The following is a 20,143-nucleotide window of genomic DNA, read 5'->3' as shown; positions in this document are numbered from 1 at the left end:
TGGGATATGCTTGTGCTAGCCTACTAGCAAATCTAGCTAGCTAGAAATAATTGGATATTCAGGAATACCTTTCTTCTAATATGGAGGTAATTTAAAGGATTAAAGTCATATCAAAAGCTAGATTGTTATTGTGAGAATCGGTCTAATTGGATCCGAAAAGTTTTCAAAAAAAAAAGTGTTGAGAAGCGATTGGAACAGAAGAAGCTTATCCCTTGCTCGATCTCGTCTCTTGGAATAGGAAAAGGATGCATGGACGATCGGATGGAAGTCACAAGCCTAGGAGGGATGATCGAAGGACATTGGTTACGTCGGCGAATAGTCAGACTTATCCACCTTAAACTTAGCTTATCCTTTCCTTTCCCCTTCTCTATTTAAACCCTCCTTCCGATTGATCCCCCACCAAAATCCCTCTTCCTCTCCCTTCTTACTCACCGCCGATAGCCGTCAGCTATTGTAATTGAGCCTAATCATCTGAAACCCCCTCTTTTCCTCTCAAATTCTCTTGTTGTTCCACTTTTTCAGAGACCTTGGTTATTTTATTTGGAACCGGCAATGCAGGTCAAGCTGCCACCACTACTGCCTGCACCTGCCACCCCACCACCGCCATCGACCCCAACTCCTCCTTCCCCCTGCCCTTCTTTGTAGTGAAAACTCCTGTTCGGCTTAAAGAGAGAAAGAAAGAAAAGAGGGAAAGAAAGAGAAGAGCATTAGAGAATGAGAGAAAGAAAGAGAGAAAGAGAAAAGAAGGAAAAAAAAGAAAAGAAAAAAAAGGGGTAAAGGGAAAGCCTACCTTTTTGAAATTGCTCCATTGATCGGACCCCAATCTGATTGGATCTAGATAGGACTGGCAATTCGTGTTCACGGATCATAAATGGAACATGTCGATCTGAGGGTATAAAAAGGTTGAGGCATGCTTATGACTGCTGTTTAGTGAAAGATTAGGAAAGGGAGATGCAGGAATGTTCACACATGCTGCCTAGTCTCATTGTTTGATAGAGCGGATCCAAGATATCTACTTCCATTTGTCAACATTTGTTCATACTGAAATTAGAGCCGAATAAAAATCACTTTTTTGGTGATCATTTTTGAGAACGCATTCCTGTTGTCAAGATTTCGTGATCCTAATGAAATGTTGAAGGGCCTTAAGATTTTTTTTCTCAAAAAACTAGTCTCCAAAATCCATCTATAAAACTAGGTTCACTGAACCCAGCACAGAGGAAAAGTATATATGAAATGAGAATGTGTAAAACATCTAGAGAATCTCCTAGGTTCTCAGCATGTTAAAAAGCAAAGAGGATCCCCACAAACAATGTAAAAATTCGACTCTATCTACAACTCTTTCATGGCAATCTAGATGACTGATCATTCTGAGAGTCCCTGCGAACAAAAACAGGAAGTTGGTGAGACCCCCTTGACCTGTCAATCCAACCCTGCCTCGGATTCGAAGCACCAATGTTTCTGAAGCTCCTTGATGTGGTTTCATTTATATGAGGACCACCAAAGAATATAGACTGCTCAGTACACAGAAGCTCAGTGCGAGCACCCTGAGAAGCCGACCTTGGAGTACTCTGAGAGGACACAAAACGACCAGCTTCAGGATCCCACTAAATTGAGGCCCTTGAACTTCCCACTAAGGTACTTGTGCTACTTTTCCTGGGAGGCCCTTGCTCTGAAATATTACCAGCCACAATTTCATTCCCATCGTTGGATTTCAGTGATAAAGGAGATCGATTTGCTGATGACTGGCATATCGGGTTGAAGTGTTTTGTGTTGGAATGTTGCTGCTCCAATGATGGAGTTGGTGTGGTGAGGGCTGCTGAAGCTACTTGGAGTTTAAGGATAGATTTCGGGGTCCTCCTTGCTCGGTGGGTAAGACGTCTTCAGAGGTGAAGACTTCACAGTACCCAACCGGTTTTCTCTATGAAAGCCAACATCAGCACTTACAGTGCTGCTTCTGCTGCTTACATTCCCGCTTTTGCATCGATCAGCATCATTTTGGATGCGAGAACTGATGGGCTTCAAAACTGATGATGAGGCTCTGGCTTTGGTGCAGCTCGCATGGCCTCATTAGAATCCAACTTTGCAAGCTTCCAAGCACTGATCCGAACTGGACGTTTGGTTGGTCTTTTTCCTATTTCTGATGAATCAATGGCATCAGGATCTACGGTCGACGGAAATCAAAACATTAATTTCATGATTTATGAAAGAAATACCAGCTGATCCACAAAGATTCATGGAGGTGTGCACCGTGCACCTCTGTACTGCAAGCCAAGAGAGCTTCCACTTATTGCTGTGGCAGCTGAATTCATTGGTGAAGATGGTAGGCTTTGCTGATCCGCATGTACAAATGGCCCAGGAGGTTCACTCTGTGTTCTCATTGAGAATCCTAACTCTGATGTACATACACTAAATATCATATCATATCTATTTGCTGTAAGGTGATGTACAGATCTAATTATACCTCGATAAAATTTAGTATTAATACTCTAACTATTTTTATCCTTATCAAGCTTATACGAAGGATTCATTGGTTTCTAATTGGTTTATTATTCTCTATCCTAATTTTTTTGGGCATTTTTTTGGTGTACTTGATTTGATTGATGAAGATCTCTTCTTTAGTTTATTTGATTTGGAGTCCGAGAAAGAAATTTAGTTCTTCCATCATGCATATCTCAAACTCTCCTTGACAAACTCTTGATAAGGAGATTCATTAGTAGCACTGAATATAATGTCATCTACATAAATTTATACTAATTAATTATCATTTTTTTCTTCAAAAATAATATAGTGTCAATATTTCTTCTTGTAAAATCATTTTCAAGCAAAATTTTACTTAAAAAAAGTACCAGCATGAGGTGCTTGTTTTAATCTATATAAGATTTTATTTAATTTGAAACATAATTTAGAAAAGCATGACTTTCAAAATTAAGAGGTTGTTCAACATACACCTCCTCTGCAATACATCCATTCAAAATATATTTTTAATGTCTATTTGATAAAATTTGAAATCCATATAGCAAATATATGTAAGTAGTAATTTAATAGCTTCTAATCTAGCAATAGGGGCAAAAGTTTCATCAAGATCAATTTCTTCTTCTTGAATATAGTCTTTTGCCAGTACTCTAGCATTATTTCTTCTAACTACTCCATTTTCATCTAATTTATTTCCATATATCTATTTAGTTTTAATTATAAGATTATCTAAAGGTCTACTCACTAAGGTCCAAAGTTTGTTTTTTTCAAATTGATTTAATTCCTCTTATATTACCATAATCTAATTTAAATTTTTTTTAGTTTTTTCAATATATTTGGATTCTATTTGAGAAACAAAAGCCAAATGATTCTCAATATTTCTTAAGGATGATCGAGTTCTTATCCTTAGAATGGATCACCAATGATAAGGTCTTTTGGATGTCCATAGGCATACCTCCACTTTTTGGATAAGTTCTCATGATGTCCTTGAGCTTCTTTATGATTTTTTTCATCATCCTCCTTATTACCTTTTTCATCATTTTGTGCCGAAACTTCTTTCAAGATTAGATCTTCCATTTCTTTATTTAGAGTCCATGCATCATCATCAATAATATCTTTTTTTCTCGAAAAAAAGTCACTAATTTCATCTAATACAATATGAATACATTCTTCGGCAATCAAGATTCTTTTGTTGAAGACTCTATATGCCTTATGAGATGAAGAGTATCCCAAAAATATTCTTTCATACGACATAACATCAAATTTACTAATTTTATCTTTTTCATTTAAAACAAAGCATCGACAACTAAAAATATGAAAATAATTTATATTTGATTTTCTTTCTTTCTAAAGCTCATAAAAGGTTTTCTTTAAAATCAGATGGATCAAAGTATGATTCAAAATATAATATGCTATGTTAATTACTTTCACCTAAAAATTTCTTGGAAGATTGTTTTTATACAATATGGTATGGATCCTTCCTTCTAAAGTTCTTTTCTTTCATTACACTATTTTGTTGAGGTGTCCTAGATAAAAAAAAATTATGACCAATTCTTTTTTTATTACAAAAGCTTTTAAATTATTTCAAATTTGGTTCCATGGTCACTTCTTATATAAACTAAAATAGAGTTCTTTTCATTTAAAATTTTTTGATAAAACTTTAAAAATATAGAAAAAATTTTATCTTTTTGTACCAAAAGAAAAATCCAAGTAAACCAAGAGAAATCATCAACAATCGCAGGTCTTTGTTTTTTTCCTCATAGGCTTGTGGTACTAGTGGGTCCAAATAAATTCATGTGAACCAATTCTAGAGGTCTAGAAGTTAAAATAATATTTTTCAATTTGAAAGAGCTCCTAGTTTGCTTTCTAAGTTGATATGCATCGCAAATCTTGTTCCTTTCAAAATTTATTTTTAGTAATCTTTTGACAAAATACTTTTTGATAAGTCTCAAAATCAAATCTATGCTTGCAAGATCTAATCTATGATGCTACAACTAATTAATCTCAATAATTTTGGCATCTATTGGAACTAATATTAACTATTCTTCATGGAAAGATCATCAAGATCAACCACATAGATATTTTCATAACTATGTTCGATGAGCATAATGCCACTGTCATTAGGACTAGAAATAATGCACATTAATAATTCAAATATAACTTTAAAACTTTTATCACATAATTGATTAATACTTAAAAAATTATATTTCAATTTATCTACAAGTAAAATATTTTCAATATAGGCAGAGGGAGTGATACTTATATTACCAATCTCAATGATGCGTGTTAGGAAAATCCTGACTACACCTATCAAAAATTATTGAATCTTCTGCATGTACTTGAGGAGATCTATGATAGATCTAGACTCTCTAAAGGTAGTGGACACCGATCCACTACCTGGATCTGTGATGGGGTGCCTCCCTCCTAGGGCTTGAGGGAGGTGCCCCCCTTTCTCTAGGAATTCTTCAAGAAACCTGGGGCGGCAACACTAGAGAAAGAGAAAAGAGAGATTGAAGGAGAAAAGATATGTATTTCACTATATCTTAAAATTCTAATACAATCTATGTATGTATATACATAGCCAATAGGCCTGATCAAAAACTCACCTGGCTGAACCCATACATAAAAGCACTCATCGAGTCCATGTACATCCATGTCTCACATATTCTCATCCCTTGGATTTAATCCCAGTCCAAACACTGAGTTATCCCCTTTAAAACCTATCAAACTAGGCCTTAAGACCCTTGGATCAAAATTCAATCATAAAACCAAACAGAAAATCCATGCTGCTCTGTTCGCGACATTAAGTTGACTCAGTCTCAAATTGAGTCGACTAACCTAAGACTTAGTTGGCTCAAACTGACACTGAATTGATTAACCTGCATATCATACCAATTTTTTTGAGAAGTTTATCTTCTATTTTTCTGAGACATAGTTGACCCAGACTGGGATGGGTCAATCTCCTATGACTTAGTTGATCCAGTCTCAGTCTGGGCTGACTAACACCCTGAATCTACTCGTTCCTTCGCAGCTTCAGCCCTGGCTCTGATTTTTTGCTCTATCTTGTATCTCCAAGTATTTGCAGCTCCAACCATACCCCTTGAAGCTCTCATCGTCTGAACCTCGAGTCTGTGGAGAGTTATGCACTGTGTTCATCCTAGGACCACTCCTGTCATAGTCCTAGGACCCAAATCGATCCTAGAGTCTCGGAGCCAACACCCTGACTCCTTCTATGGCCTCCTAAGACTTGAGAGCACCACACAAACTCCTACAATCTCTACCTTGATGCGTCCAAGCCTTGACAAATCTGGTAATGTTCTCCTGCATGCTCTCACTGTCACTGCATGTCCTGACAGTCCCTTTTGTGAACATCCATTCCACTGCCAACCCGCTTCAGCTTTTGTATGCCCTTAGAGATCCTTTGGGATGACCGCCTCCATAATTGAAGATCCTAGCTTGCTCCTAGGCACTACTTTGAAAATTATGGACTTTTTTGGAGAAAATTGTAGTGTTCCTAAACTGACACTCGCTGTACCTAATGCACCTAACACGATCTCCTTAGAGCCAATGCCACTTTGAACTTATGCCAAATTCCTCTCCACCTGTGAAGCCACCACTATCTGATGCTCTACCTAAATTTGAAGTCCATCTGATGCCACAAAAGACAACTCTGTAATCGAGTCATCCGAGGTTAACCACCCAATGCTGCACTGCTGAGCTTGCTGCTGCACCTTGATCACCATCGCTGTCCCTTCGGATCCTCCGCACTCCACGAGCCCCTCCAAAGCTATCTTGGATACACTGCACCCCATAGGCTCCTTCAAAATCTAAGAGCTCATCCAACTCTTCACCTTCAGCGATAGAATCCTAGAAAATTCCACCCTAGCCATTATTCTCCTCTACTCCTGCAGAAGATAAAATCAGATCCAAGACCAACCGTCCAACCCTGTCCTGTTGGACCTTCACCATCGTTGCTTCCATTTCAGATACCTCCGCACCCCATAGGAACCTCTGAAACCACCAAAGGACCGCCTCCCTTTGAACCTACTGTGATGCTCCATGGATCAACCATCTCCATCCCCCCAAGGCTTTGCAAACCCTTGCTCTGGTCGAACTATTGAATGCATCCCTGACTACTTTCCCACCTTCCTACACTTGAAGGCTGCAGTCGCTTCTTCAGCTTCCCTCGACCATTACCCCTTGGGTGAACTCTCCTCGTCTACCAAACTGCCCCCATGCTGCCCTTCTCCCTAGAGATCCTTATCATCTATCCGCCATACATCCTGATCTTTCTACCAAGACTGCCTCCAACCAAAGTTGGATCAGCAAATTATGCATCCAAACCTTCCACCTTGGAAAACATTCCTTCCCGTCAATCCTCTCAACCTCTACCTTCAACCCGCTGCTTCCCATTGGCCTAACCACAGCAAAAATGAAAGTAGATCTAAGACATACTGTGGATAGGTGTGCAAATTTCTTATTTCATCTTGTATGACTTCTCCTTCTCTTTCATGCTCTACTAGACTCTGATAATAATTGTTAGAAAAATCTTGACTGCATCTGTCAGGAACCCTTGGATCTTCTGCATGTACCTGAGGAGATCTATGATAGATCCAGACTCTTTGAAGGCAACGAACACTGATCCACTATCTAGATCTGTGATGGGGCACCTCCATCCTAGGGCTTGAGGGAGGCACCCCACTTTCTTTAGGGATTCTTCAAGGAACCTAGAGCGACAACACTAGAAAAAGAGAGAAGAGAGATTGAGAGAGAAAATATCTATATTCCACTATATCTTGAAATCCTAACATAACCTATGTATATATATACATAGCCAATAGACCCGACCAGAAACTCTCCTGGCTGAACCTATACAAGAAAGTACTAACTGAGCTCATGTACGCCCATATCTCATAAGCTCTCATCCCTTGAACTTAATCCTAGTCCAAATCCTGAGTTAGCCCCCTTAAGACCTATCAAACCAAGCCTTAAGACCCTAGGATCAAAATCCAATCCTAGACCCAAAAAGAAAATCCGTGCTGCTCTGCTCGTGACACTAAGTCGGCTCAGTCTCAGACTGAGGCGACTAACCTGAGATTTAGTCGACTCAAACTGGCACTAAGTCAACTAACCTACATACCATGTCAGTTTTTTCGAAAAAATTATCTTTTATTTTTCTGAGACATAGTCGATCCAGACTTAGGTTGGATCAACCCATCTGTGACATAGTCGATCCAGTCTCAGTTTGAGCCAACTAACACCCTAAATCTACTTGATCCTCTGTAGCTTCAGTCCTGGCTCTGATTTCTTGCTCCATCGTGCGTCTCTAGATATTCGAAGCCCCAACCATGCCCCTCGAAGTCCTCATCACCTAAACCTCGAGCCCATGGAGAGCTATGCATCGCCTCCACCCTAGGACCACTCCTGTCTTAGCCTTAGGATCCAAACCGATCCTAGCCTCCTGGAGCCAACACCCTGACTTCTTCTGTAGCCTTTCAAGGCTTGGGAGCACCACACCAACTCCTACAATGTGTTCTTTGTTATTATTGCCAAAAGTCATCACTGCTCCTATCTTTGCTTTAAAGATAATAAATTTTATCTTATCACCCATCATATGCCGTGAATAGCTACTATCAAGATATTATTATTTTTTCTTTTATTGGCTACAAAACCCATCTATAAGAAAAAGCTAAGTTGTAATTTTAGGTATTCAAGATTTCTTGGATTCTTTGAGGTTAGTTACAGTAGTTCGTATTGGAATCCAAATCTTTTTAACCTTATTGTTATCCAACTTTCTAAAGTCACAAGACTATGCTTTATATTCTAATTCATGACAATAATAACAAGAAAGATTTGAAGATGCATTGGATGAAGAATTAATAAAGAAATACTTCAAAAATTTCTATCTCTTATGGGGGTTAAAATCAAGTCCAGCTTTGTTAAAAAAAGCTCTTTGACTACTTAAAATATATATAATTTTTTAGAACTACAACTGAATTTATCAACAATGGATTTTAATTTTTCAAATTTTGATTTTCTTTCAGCAAAAGATCCTTTTCTTTTAGAAGGTTCTCCTTTTCTTTAGTCAAAGCATGTTGTATTTTTTAAGTTCCTTAGTTTTCAACCCAAGTTTTTTGAATTCATCCAAAAGATCATAAAATGTATCATACAACTTATCAAAAGTATACTCAAACTTTGTTTTAGAATTTACTTCTCTTCTTGTGCCAGAGAGATGACAAAAATCGCACCTGCCATGCGATCGAGGAGGAGGTGCATGCGGGGTTATCGGTGCAAAGCTTTTTTTTTTTTGGTGAGAGTAAGGAACGTGTTTATAGTATAACGTAGTGTTAAAACAGAATCCCAATCCTTTAAAGACTCGAACTAATCCTTCATCTGGGTTTTTTTTCCCTAGACACTCTCATATATGAATCCAAATCCCTTTTTCTTTTTTTGGTGGGGTGGGGTGAGGTACAACCAGATTCCACCACCTTTCCCACCATCGCCAAGTCCACCACCTAGAAAATTTCAAGAACTGGGGGCTGCTTCGGGCCTGGATCTTTGAGCCTGATGGCCAGAGGCGGCACGAAGCCCTGGTCGAGGTCGAAGAGGAATGGCGCCGCCTTGATCATGGCTTGGCGGTCGACAGGGTGGTGTCGACCGTGTCGAGTGACGGGGGACAGGGGTCGAGCACCTAGCAGCGGAGAGGGCGCACGAAGCAGGCCTTCCAAGCCCCAAGTCTGAGGGGCGTGACCCCCAGGAGGGCGAGGGCGGTGCTGAGATCGTAGAATGGGGTCCTCAGCGAGTCCTGGCAGGTCTCCGGCATTAGAGGAGCTCTGCGGCAGTTTTGATTTTGGAGAGATTTGATTGGGATTTGAGCACATAAATGCTAGGATTCATAGAAGTTGGTGAGAAGTAAGCTTTAGTGAAATCAAGATTGGGTATTTTGGGGAAATGGGGTAGCATTGGCGGAATCTTGAATTAGTGTTGGCATAATCCACGGAGAGAAGAGTGAGATCGGAGGGGATGGAAGATTGTATGGAGAGAGCATCGATAGGGAGTTAAACTGGAAGAGAGAAGCAAAGGAGTGGAGTTTTAGGTTTTCGGGTTTCGATCGAGAAGTTTAGGTCAAAATCATAGAAGAAATCTGAGATAAAATGTGAAAAAAATTCTAATCAACCATTCAGCCTTCTATTGAGCAAGAATACAGAACAATCAAATAGATCTCCATCTCCAACTTCATTTTATATCTATCTCCTCGGATAGGTGGCCCCAAGAATGTAGAAGTATTTTCTTAAAATATAGAAACTGAAATGCTTGGCCTTGTTTGGAAGTTTGGAGGAGAAAAAAATATTAGTAAGGAGAGAAAAGAAAAGAAAAAAAAAATATATATTTCTTTCTTCGTGATTAGGAGTTTAAAATAAAAAAAGAAAAAGTTTCTTTCCTTTTTGATTGGAAGCAAAGAAAAAAGGAAAAAAAAAATATTACAATCTTCTTTTACTATTATATCCTTGAAAGGAATCAATAAATCCAAAAAAAGAATTAAAAAAATCTTACCTTTTAATTTTTGTCCATCTTTTCTTTTGTTTTATTGATTTTTGCATCCACAGGAGACTCAATCGAATGAAGGCTTAGGTGGGAGGGTTGAAATAAGCCTTAGGATTGAAATGTTCTTCATAATTAAGGGGGTAGGATAGGAATTATAAAAGATTCATTAACTCTCAGTTTCTCTCTCCAAATCTATTCAATCTGGAGGAGAAAAAATTTACAGATTTGAGAGGATTTGTATTCCCTCCGTTTCTCTCCTTTTCTTTTTTTTTATAAAAAAACTCTCAATCAAGAGAAAGTATTTATTTTCTCTCTCATTCTTTTCTTTTCTCTTCTATGCTTCTCTCTCAACCAAGACATTTGAGTTTCTCTAGGTATATATATAGGAGTGGAATGGGGACCTAGTCTAGTTTAGTAATACTAATACATCCCAAAATAATAATATGACTAAGATAATATCCGCTGCATTACATGACTAAAATAATAAGGCCTAAAATTATAATATGATCATAAATAACTATGGGCTGCCTAACCTTTCATTCAAACAATACCTTAGATAAAAATTTAATCTATGATCAATGGAAGCCTATCTTATGAGAATTTGTAACAATCTCCCACTTAGGCAACATTAATTAAGATCTTTTTTAATTCAAGAAAATAAATTTGTTATATACATAGTTCGAAAACAACTCTCGTACTAAGTGCACCTTATGTGGTCACTTATACAAATTTTCTTAATAAATAATATTTTTAGTTGAAATCCGGTCTGCTAAAACTATTAACATTGAATCACAATAGTCTTCATACCACTTATTGATACAAGACCCCTCTATAGCTACAAATATTAGTAATATCACTGACTTGGATTTTAGTGATGTATTGTGTGTAGTACAAACTTTATACCCATGTGATAAAAAAACTATATAAAGCTCATCATCTATCTACTTTATTGTCTTAAAACCCCCTTGTGCTTTCAAATAAAAGCTGTAACAATTTAAATTTTCATCATAATTTCATCATATATCTCAAGATGAGTCTTTATATCTCAAAACGATTCATTATATCAATGATATCAATTACAACATAAGCAATATTTTTATAATTAAGACTTTCATTCAAACAATTTTTACAAACATGTATGTATAAATGTAAATAAATATTTTAATATGAAAATATTAAAAAGATGATGTGAAACATTGCTTCCACTAACCAAGCATATTAAAAGATTCAAATAAATGGATCAATGTGGGTTAAGCCATTTAAGACCTTATCCCATTTGTGCCAAACCCATACTTGCTTAAAACGGGTTAGTTGCAGGTTGGATTAATGGGTAAGGTCATAAATTGCCACCCTTAGTTTCGCTTGCCAATAAACCAAAATAGCACCATGAGGAATTATGTTTCACTTGAGCATGACAAAGCATTAGCATTATTTATTGCCAGATATATTATAACCAAGGAGGAGGAAGATGAGGTTGGACAGATGTACCATCTTCAAAATGAGCTGATTTATGAGAGCAAGGACAAATTGCATGGAGATGGAACCAACCACAATCTTTCCCCTTAAGCCTTCCATGATTAATTTCTTTCAAAGTGGAGTGACTCTTCCGACTTTTTTCCGCATCAATTTGGAATAGTGCAATATAGGTGAGGGTGTTACTGTGGCTTTTGTTGAATAATAGGCATCTGACCCAAACAATGTAAAGAAGATAAATTGTAACCCACATGGAGCATTTGTATTCTATGGAGAAAAGGAAGAAAATGTTAACCATCTATTTGAAACTACAGAGAGAGCTAGAATATGGAAACACGTAAGACTTTGGCTAATAGTTCGAAGAGCACCATTTGAAGTGACTTATCTAGAATCTTCTAGGACTGTGGAGGTAGAAAAATATTAAGAAGATTGTGGAGGAAAGGTTGGGATATGCTTGTGCTAGCCTACTAGCAAATCTAGCTTGCTAGAAATAATTGGATATCAGGAGTACCTTTCTTCTAATATGGAGGTAATTTAAAGGATTAAAGTCATATCAAAAGCTAGATTGTTATTGTGAGAATCAGTCTAATTGGATCCGGAAAGTTTTCAAAAAAAAAAGTGTTGAGAAGCGATCAGAACAGAAGAAGCTTATCCCTTGCTCAATCCCATCTCTTGGAATAGGATAAAGATGCATGGACGATCGGATGGAAGTCGCAAGCCTGGGAGAGACGATCGAAGGACATTGGTTACGTCGGTGAATAGTCAGACTTATCCACCTTAAACTTAGCTTATCCTTTCCTTTCCCCTTCTCTATTTAAACCCTCCTTCCAATTGATCCCCCACCAAAATCCCTCTTCCTCTCCCTTCTTACTCCCCGCCGGTAGCCATCAGCTGTTGTAATTGAGCCTAATCATCTGAAACCCCCTCTTTTCCTCTCAAATTCTCTTGTTGTTCCACTTTTTTAGAGACCTTGGCTATTTTATTTGGAACCAGCAATACAGGCCGAGCTACCACCACTGCTGCCTGCACCTGCCGCCCCACCACCGCCATCGACCCCAACTCCTCCTTCCCCCTGCCCTTCTTTGTAGTGAAAATTGCTGTTCGGCTTAAAGTGAAAAAGAAAGAAAAGAGGGAAAGAAAGAGAAGAGCATTAGAGAATGAGAGAAAGAAAGAGAGAAAGAGAGAAAGAGAAAAGAAAGAAAAAAAAAAAAAAAAAAAAAAAAAGAAAAGAGAAAGAGAAAAGAGAAAAGAAAGAAAAAAAAAAAAGAAAAAGAAAGGGGTAAAGGGAAAGCCTACCTTTTTGAAATCGCTCCATTGATGGGACCCCAATTTGATTGGATCTAGATAGGACTGGCAATTCGTGTTCATAGATCATAAATAGAACATGTCGATCTGAGGGTATAACATAGATTAGCTCAATCCGAATATGACCTGTTTAATTAAATGGGTTGACCTATGGAACACGAATATGACACGAATATATACGGATGGACACGACATGATACGATCCATCTGACACGATTAATAATCATGTTGGCGGGTCAAACAGATACACGACCCACCTAATAATCTATTTAACTATTTAATTTATTTATAAAATTTAATTAAATTAATAAAAATTTAGTCAAAAAACTAAAATAATATAAAAATAGTTTAGTTATCTACTATGCTAATTCACAGTTCTAAATTCCATTATTGTTTGTTTTTGGTTAGCATTATAATTTTTTGATTTTCCTTACTTGCCCTTAAGCAATCTTAAAATAAATGTATTAAACATGTTTAAACATATCATGTAAAATCTATTAACTTGTTTTAACCTATTTAATTAAATAGGTCAAAATGGATTACGCAGGTCAATCCGCTTAAGACACGAATTTATCGTGTCATAAATGGGTCGATCTGTTTATAACCCAAATTCATTTATTCTAAATCTGAATCCATATAAGTATGTATCGTGTTGTGTCCTATCTGTGTCAATAGATCGTGTTGAAAATTACTAGCCCTAGATCCAGATGTATCCAAGACATCTGGACTCAGCCCATAAATCGATCCAAATCGTAATCTAGATTGAGCATCTCTCTCTTTTTCATATTGATCAAGTTAGATCAAGTAAATCCAATCTTGACTATTCTTTTCTTTGTATCTCCACTGATTGATGAGATCGAACCTATTAGTCTATTTTTTCTTAATTAATGAAATAGATCTGATCTAGCATTTTGACATAGATCGCGAGGAGCGCGGATCTAAAGATCAGACCATGAATCAAAGGCTATGATTTTTGAATCTAATTAATCTAAGGCTATAAGTTTTTTATATTCTCTGGGATTTTTATCAAGTATTTCAAATTAATTTTATGAAATAATATATATAAGTATTTAAAAATTTGAAAAAATTATTTATATTATGCATGCTCTCATGAAAATGATTATTCAAATTATTTATATTATGCATAAGGTGACTGATATGATTATTGAAAACTATAATTTGAAATAAATTAATTTTTTTATTTTAAATCTATTCTGCGGTACTTGGAAAGAAGATTAATTAACATTGCATGATTTTCAAAAGTAAAAATTTTGCATTTTCACCCCTACATGAACTTTTTGAATAAAAAGTATTTTGTTTCTTTTTGAAAACAAGATATGAAAGTTTGAATTACTATTGCTATGAAAACTAGTTATTGTAGAAATAATGAAAAAAACTCTTTAGTTAGACTATAATCTGAATCTAACCAACGGGACTGATCGTTGGCCATATGTTAGAAATATGTTTCTTCTAGGCCTAGCCAGTTAGAGCTGATCTGTTGCCCAGCTATGCAACCCAAGAGGGGGGGTGAATTGGTTTCTAAAAATTTTGAACTTAACTAATGACTTGTGAAAAAAGTTTGTCAATAGCTAAATGAATGTGGAGAGTAAACTTAATTCAAGACTAATTGCCAAAAGCAAGAATGCAAGGAAATAATGAAGAGTTAAAGAGAAGCAATTATGCACACCACAAACAAAAGGATTTATAGTGGTTCGGTGCCAACCTTGCACCTACATCCACTCCCCAAGCTCCTACTTGGAAATCCAATCCACTAATCTTGTATTCAACCCGAATACAAATCGGAAACTCTGACTCTAGCTATTCCAAGCTAGACCACTTTTTCTCAGTACAAGTCAACCCAATACACTCCGATTCTAGGTTCGGATCAACCTTCCCTTGTTTTGGAACCCCTCCAAAAAAAAACAATCACTCAAACTGAGTAAAATAATTTATAGCTCAAATAAGTACAAGAAAAGCTCTTTAATGAGCGAATATAACTTTAAATACACTTTACTCAAGAGAAGAAGATCCTTTTTGGATTTCTCAAAGTGGTTGGAGACTTGAATGTGCACTTGAGGAGTTGGTGAGCTTGGATTAAAGGCTTCTTCAAAGCTTTGAATGAACTCTTGATAAGGGCTGAAAAGTTGGCTTGAAAAATCTTTTTTCAAATTCTCTCTTTTGAATGCTCTTGAATGCTCTTCAAATCTCTTTCAATCTCTTACTTGTTTCCCACCTTTTGGATTCTTTTATAGCTTTAAGAAATAGAGGAAAACATTCTAGACTAAAAAGAGTCGTTAGACCACATTAAATGAGCATTAAAAGTACTTAAAATAGGTTAAAAACTAGCCGTTGCGGAGAAATCCGTCACAGGGGTCGACTCATGGGTCGACTCATGCTGGGGGTCGACTCATGGGTCGACCTCTGTGGTTGAATACCAGAAAATAGGTTCTATGATTTTTGGCCTAAAAATTGCAGGGGTCGACTCATGGGTCGACTCACAGGTTGTGCCAAGCCAAAAAATCTGCGTGCCAAACAGCTCATTGTGCCATGAGCTGACTCATGGGTCGACTCATGGATTTCAAACATGCATAACTTTCAAAATACAAGTCCAAAAATAATAAAATTTTTACCAATAGATCACAAATCTTTTGTTCTATCATTTGATACTTTCAAATCAGGGTTTTGGTAAAATTATGATTTTGCCCCTGAAGAGCAAAAAGGTCTTTTTCAAATGAAAATTATTAGTACCCCTTCAACTGCTTTGTAATCATCAAAATCAATCTAGGGAGCAACAATCTTCCCCTTTTTGATGATGAAAAATACTTGAACAAACGCATCTATGTGAATCATGAATTTCAAAAGGATGCATTATAAGTGCATTAGCTTGAAAAGAAGATTGATTCTTTTGGCATGTGATACAAGTGCTCATTTGCATAAATAGTTTGCCCATTTGCTTAAAGATTTGAAAATTTGCTCATTGGATTATGTGATTTTGGTGTTAGAGTAAAAATTTATTTTTGTTATCAGAGCAAGTTGTATCTTGAAAATTTGCTCATTCTCATTTGATTATTTAGTTTTAGTATCAGAGCAAAAATAATTAAGTGTACCAATGCATGTCTAAGAATTAATTATAAAGTATATCAGAGCATGTCAAATTTAAGATGTATCAGAGCAAGTTAAATTTTAAAGCATATCAGAGCATGTCTAAGAAGTAATTTTAAAGGTTGCTCATTTGCATTGTACTTAGCAATTTACTCATTTATTTTTGAGTCATTTAATAATTTTGCTTTGATATTATTCTTTAATTTCTCCCCAATTCATTCATTTTATTTTCAAGTCTTTTAATAATTTATAATTTTGCTTTTGATATATTTTTTTTCTTTAATTTCTCCTCTTTTTTGACATATCAAACATTGTTAACTCCCCTTCTTTTTCTGAATACGTTTTCTCTTTAGTGTTTCTTCAAACTTCTAGTGCTAATCATTAATGTTTGCTCCCCCTGAATACAGCAATCATTAACCAAAATAAGCCATAGATTACCATAGATATGAATTATCAACAAAGAGAAGATATATAATCAAGGATGATGGACATCATTACAAAGAGTAGATATATAATTAAAAGATGATTAAAAATATAGTTGTTTCAATACATATTTCATATCATAAAAGTCAGCTAGCTAATGTCATTACATGGCCCAAAATACAGATCCTAGAAAGAACAAGAGACTAACACCTAGGATCTAGTAAAGCTCATGACTAGATGGATCGGAGTCATCAGAGATAGGGTAAGGAGATGATGGATCTCGACCAAGAGCACGTCCTCTACTCCGTCTGCCTCTGCCACGAGTGGAGGTGTGGCACGAGCAGGTGAGCGAGATGAACTAGGAGGCTGAGAACGTTGAGAGGCCAAAGACTGGACTGAAAGAGTGAGTCTAATGGAATCAAGAACGTTCAGTGCTCTCGAAACAGACTGAAGCAGAGTAGTGAACTGAGTAGATGCATGCTCACTCGAGCCTCTGATCTCTCTCTCAATAACTCATAACCACCCTCCAATGCACCTCTGAGCCTGCCACCTCTACAGTAAGGTTTGTGACCTCAATAGAGCTCTCCTGTGGCTGAGGATGGGCCAAAGCTAAGACTTGCCCCTGCAAGTCAAGAACTCTCCCAGTCAGTCTCCAAATGCTGTCCTCGAGCTGCTGAATCGAATAGACTGATCTGAGATCAACTGAAATATAGTGGAGATATGGAGAATCAAGGTCTGATCAGATGAATCTAATGAAGTGGACCCTGGTGTAAATGTAGAAGTGCTCCACTGACGAGAAAGCAAGGAAGCCACACGCTGAGAAATCTGCTCGATCTGATCATCAGCTAATCTGAACTCTGGAGGAGGTGCTCTGCTCTCTGGCTGATGTACTGGTGTGTACCTCCTGGCAGAATCTGAAGGGCCAGCCTCTGGGTCTGAAACAAACTGGATATCTGGAGATGCTGCCCTGAAGTCATGGAGAGGAGATGAGGACCTTCTTCTTCAACTCTGTCTTCTACTCTGTCCTCAGCTCTCTCCTCAGAACCCTTGATCCAACCACCATCAGTTTTAGTAAATCCCATACGGTGCAGAGTGTGTTGGTTGATGGTGTCTGCGTGAGAAAGCTTAGCAGATGCCTCCCTCTCAAAACTGACTCCAAACCTCCTGAAAACTAGTGTGAGAGCCATACCAAAAGGCAGATGTGCCTTGGATCTGTTCAGTGTCTCTCTCATGGCCTCAATCATTAAAGCAGGAGGTTTAATGGGGTTTGAGTGATCACATGAAACATTATACAAATATCTCTGCCAGAAAGGAGGTCATGCCTACCACTCCTTGGGAAGAAAAGCTTTGTCACTAATTGATGTAAGATCCTCATTTCAATTGACAAAATTTTGGCTTCCAATTTATTCAAACTTTCGAGTAGGTTCCTCCTAGAATTACACTGATCCCTTCTTCCTTCACTGGGAGTTCCATGTAGAATATCCCTCACAGGGTAAATGTAGTATCTCTCCCAAAATAATAGGATCCAGACAGATATCAACTCCCTTAACTGTAGAAGTCACTGTTCCATTGCCATAATGCAGATTTTGATAAAATTCTCTAACCAAGTCTACAAAAGTAACTTCCTTGAGAGAGCAGTAAAAACCCAACCCTGGTTTTTTATCTTTGTCCCAAAGGAGAAACCTTCTTTTTCAAAGAATCTAAAATCCACATTCTTTCCGGTTTCAACCTTCCTATCAGATAGAGGGATTTTGCTAGGGCTAAGGGGAGACTGAGAGGGACCTTGAGCTGACACTGAAGCCGGAATGGGAGCAGTGGAGGACTGAGCAGCTTGCCTTTTCCTGCGATGCTTTCTTCCAGCTCACGGATCGATTTTCTTCTTTGAGGGAGCTTCATCTTTGGGGCCATTCTTACCACAAGAGCAGGCAGGAAGACTAGGAGGATCAAATGGATGAGTAGTAGGAGGGTTACAAGAGGATGGAAAGGGATTTTGGCGGAGAGAAGAGATGGTTTTGAGAAGAATGGTGGAGGCTAGGGCACGCTCCAACCGCTTCAATCAAAGGAGAAAGATGCGAAAATCTCCTTTCCCAGGCGGTGATTTGAGGTGGAGAGGAGAAGGGAGAATGTTCTTGAGCTAAATCTTTAGTTTTGGAGAGAAAGAAGATGAGGATGACGGGTCTTGGAGGGAGGAAGACGAAGAAATGAGGGGTCGGCTCATGAACAGGTTTAAGATAAAAAGGAATGAACCCGTGGGATATTGGCCGAAAATTACAAGTTTGCCAATGGGTCGACCCTAGGGGGTCGACTCATGAATCACAAAAATTCAGAAAAAATATGAATAAATTCTGAAAAAAAATTAAAATTTTGGGAGAAGGAATTTTGCTCAATGATAGGTTGTGAGAATGATAATCTTGAGCTTTTAGGACCAAGAGAGATGATGGAAATTGATCTCAAATCGATTCCTTGGAAATGGAGAAACACTTAGGCATAAGGATCAAGAATTCCTAGATTTCTCCTAATTTCACAGAATCTATCCTCACTAAGGCCTTTGTAAAGATATCAGCTAATTGATTTTCAGTGCAAACATATTCAAGAGTTATATCTTTGTTTTGAACATGTTCTCTTATAAAATGATGTCTTATTTCAATATGCTTAGACCTTGAATGTTGAATTGGATTTTTAGTTAGATTTATGGCACTTGTGTTGTCACATCTTATGGGTGTTTCATTAAGTTTGATTCCAAAGTCTTCGAGTTGTTGCTTAATCCACAAGATTTGAGCACAACAACTTCCGGCTGCAATGTATTCGGCCTCAGCCGTAGACAGTGCTACCGAATTTTGTTTCTTGCTAAACCAGGAGATTGGTTAACTCCAAGAAATTGGCAAGTTCACTTGTGCTTTTTCTATCTAATCTACATCCAGCAAAATCAGCATCTGAATATCCTAATAAATCAATTAGTGAGTCCTTAGAGTATCATAACCCTAGAGTTTGAGTACCATTCAAGTATCTAAGGATTCTTTTAACACATTCAAATGAGATTCTTTAGGATTAGATTGATATCTAGCACACAAACAAACACTAAATATGATATCAGGCCTACTTGCAGTTAAATATAATAAAGAGCCAATCATACCTCTATAGTATTTTAAGTCTACACATTTACCTTCTTCATCCTTGTCAAGCTTACATGAGGGGCTCATTGGTGTGCCAATTGCTTTGGAGTTCTCCATTCCAAATCTTTTGAGTAATTCCTTGGTGTACTTGCTTTGGGTGATGGAGATTCCTTCTTTTGTTTGTTTGATTTGGAGTCCGAGGAAGAAAGTGAGTTCTCCCATCATGCTCATTTCGAACTCCCCCTGCATGAGCTTAGCAAAGTCTTGACAAAGAGATTCATTAGTAGACCCAAAAATTATGTCATCAACATAAATTTGTATTAATAACATATCATTTTGATTTCTTTTAATAAAGAGGGTTGTATCTACATTACCTCTTGAAAAATATTATTTAGTAAAAATTTGCTTAGCCTATCATACCAAGCTCTAGGTGCTTGTTTTAATCCATATAAAGTTTTATTTAATTTAAAAACATGATTAGGAAAAGCATGATTTTCAAATCCTGGGGTTGTTCTACATAGACTTCTTCAGCAATATATCCATTTAAAAATGTACTTTTGACATCCATTTGAAATAATTTGAATTTCATAAAGCAAGCATATGCAAGTAGAAGTCTAATGGCTTCTAATCTAGCAACAGGTGCAAAGGTCTCATCAAAATCAATTCCTTCTTCTTGATTATAACCTTTAGCAACCAATCTTGCTTTATTT

The 20,143-nt window shown here is 37.2% G+C and overlaps 1 pseudogene; it reads right to left on the bottom strand.

Annotated features, from left to right (window-relative positions):
- Positions 1–230: 230 nt before the first annotated feature.
- Positions 231–2,450, bottom strand: LOC105037112 (probable protein S-acyltransferase 19; annotated as a pseudogene).
- Positions 2,451–20,143: the final 17,693 nt, after the last annotated feature.

This window comes from Elaeis guineensis, chromosome 4 (genome assembly GCF_000442705.2).
Source record: "Elaeis guineensis isolate ETL-2024a chromosome 4, EG11, whole genome shotgun sequence".
NCBI lineage: Eukaryota > Viridiplantae > Streptophyta > Magnoliopsida > Arecales > Arecaceae > Elaeis > Elaeis guineensis.
This window is presented reverse-complemented; position numbering and strand designations above follow the sequence as displayed.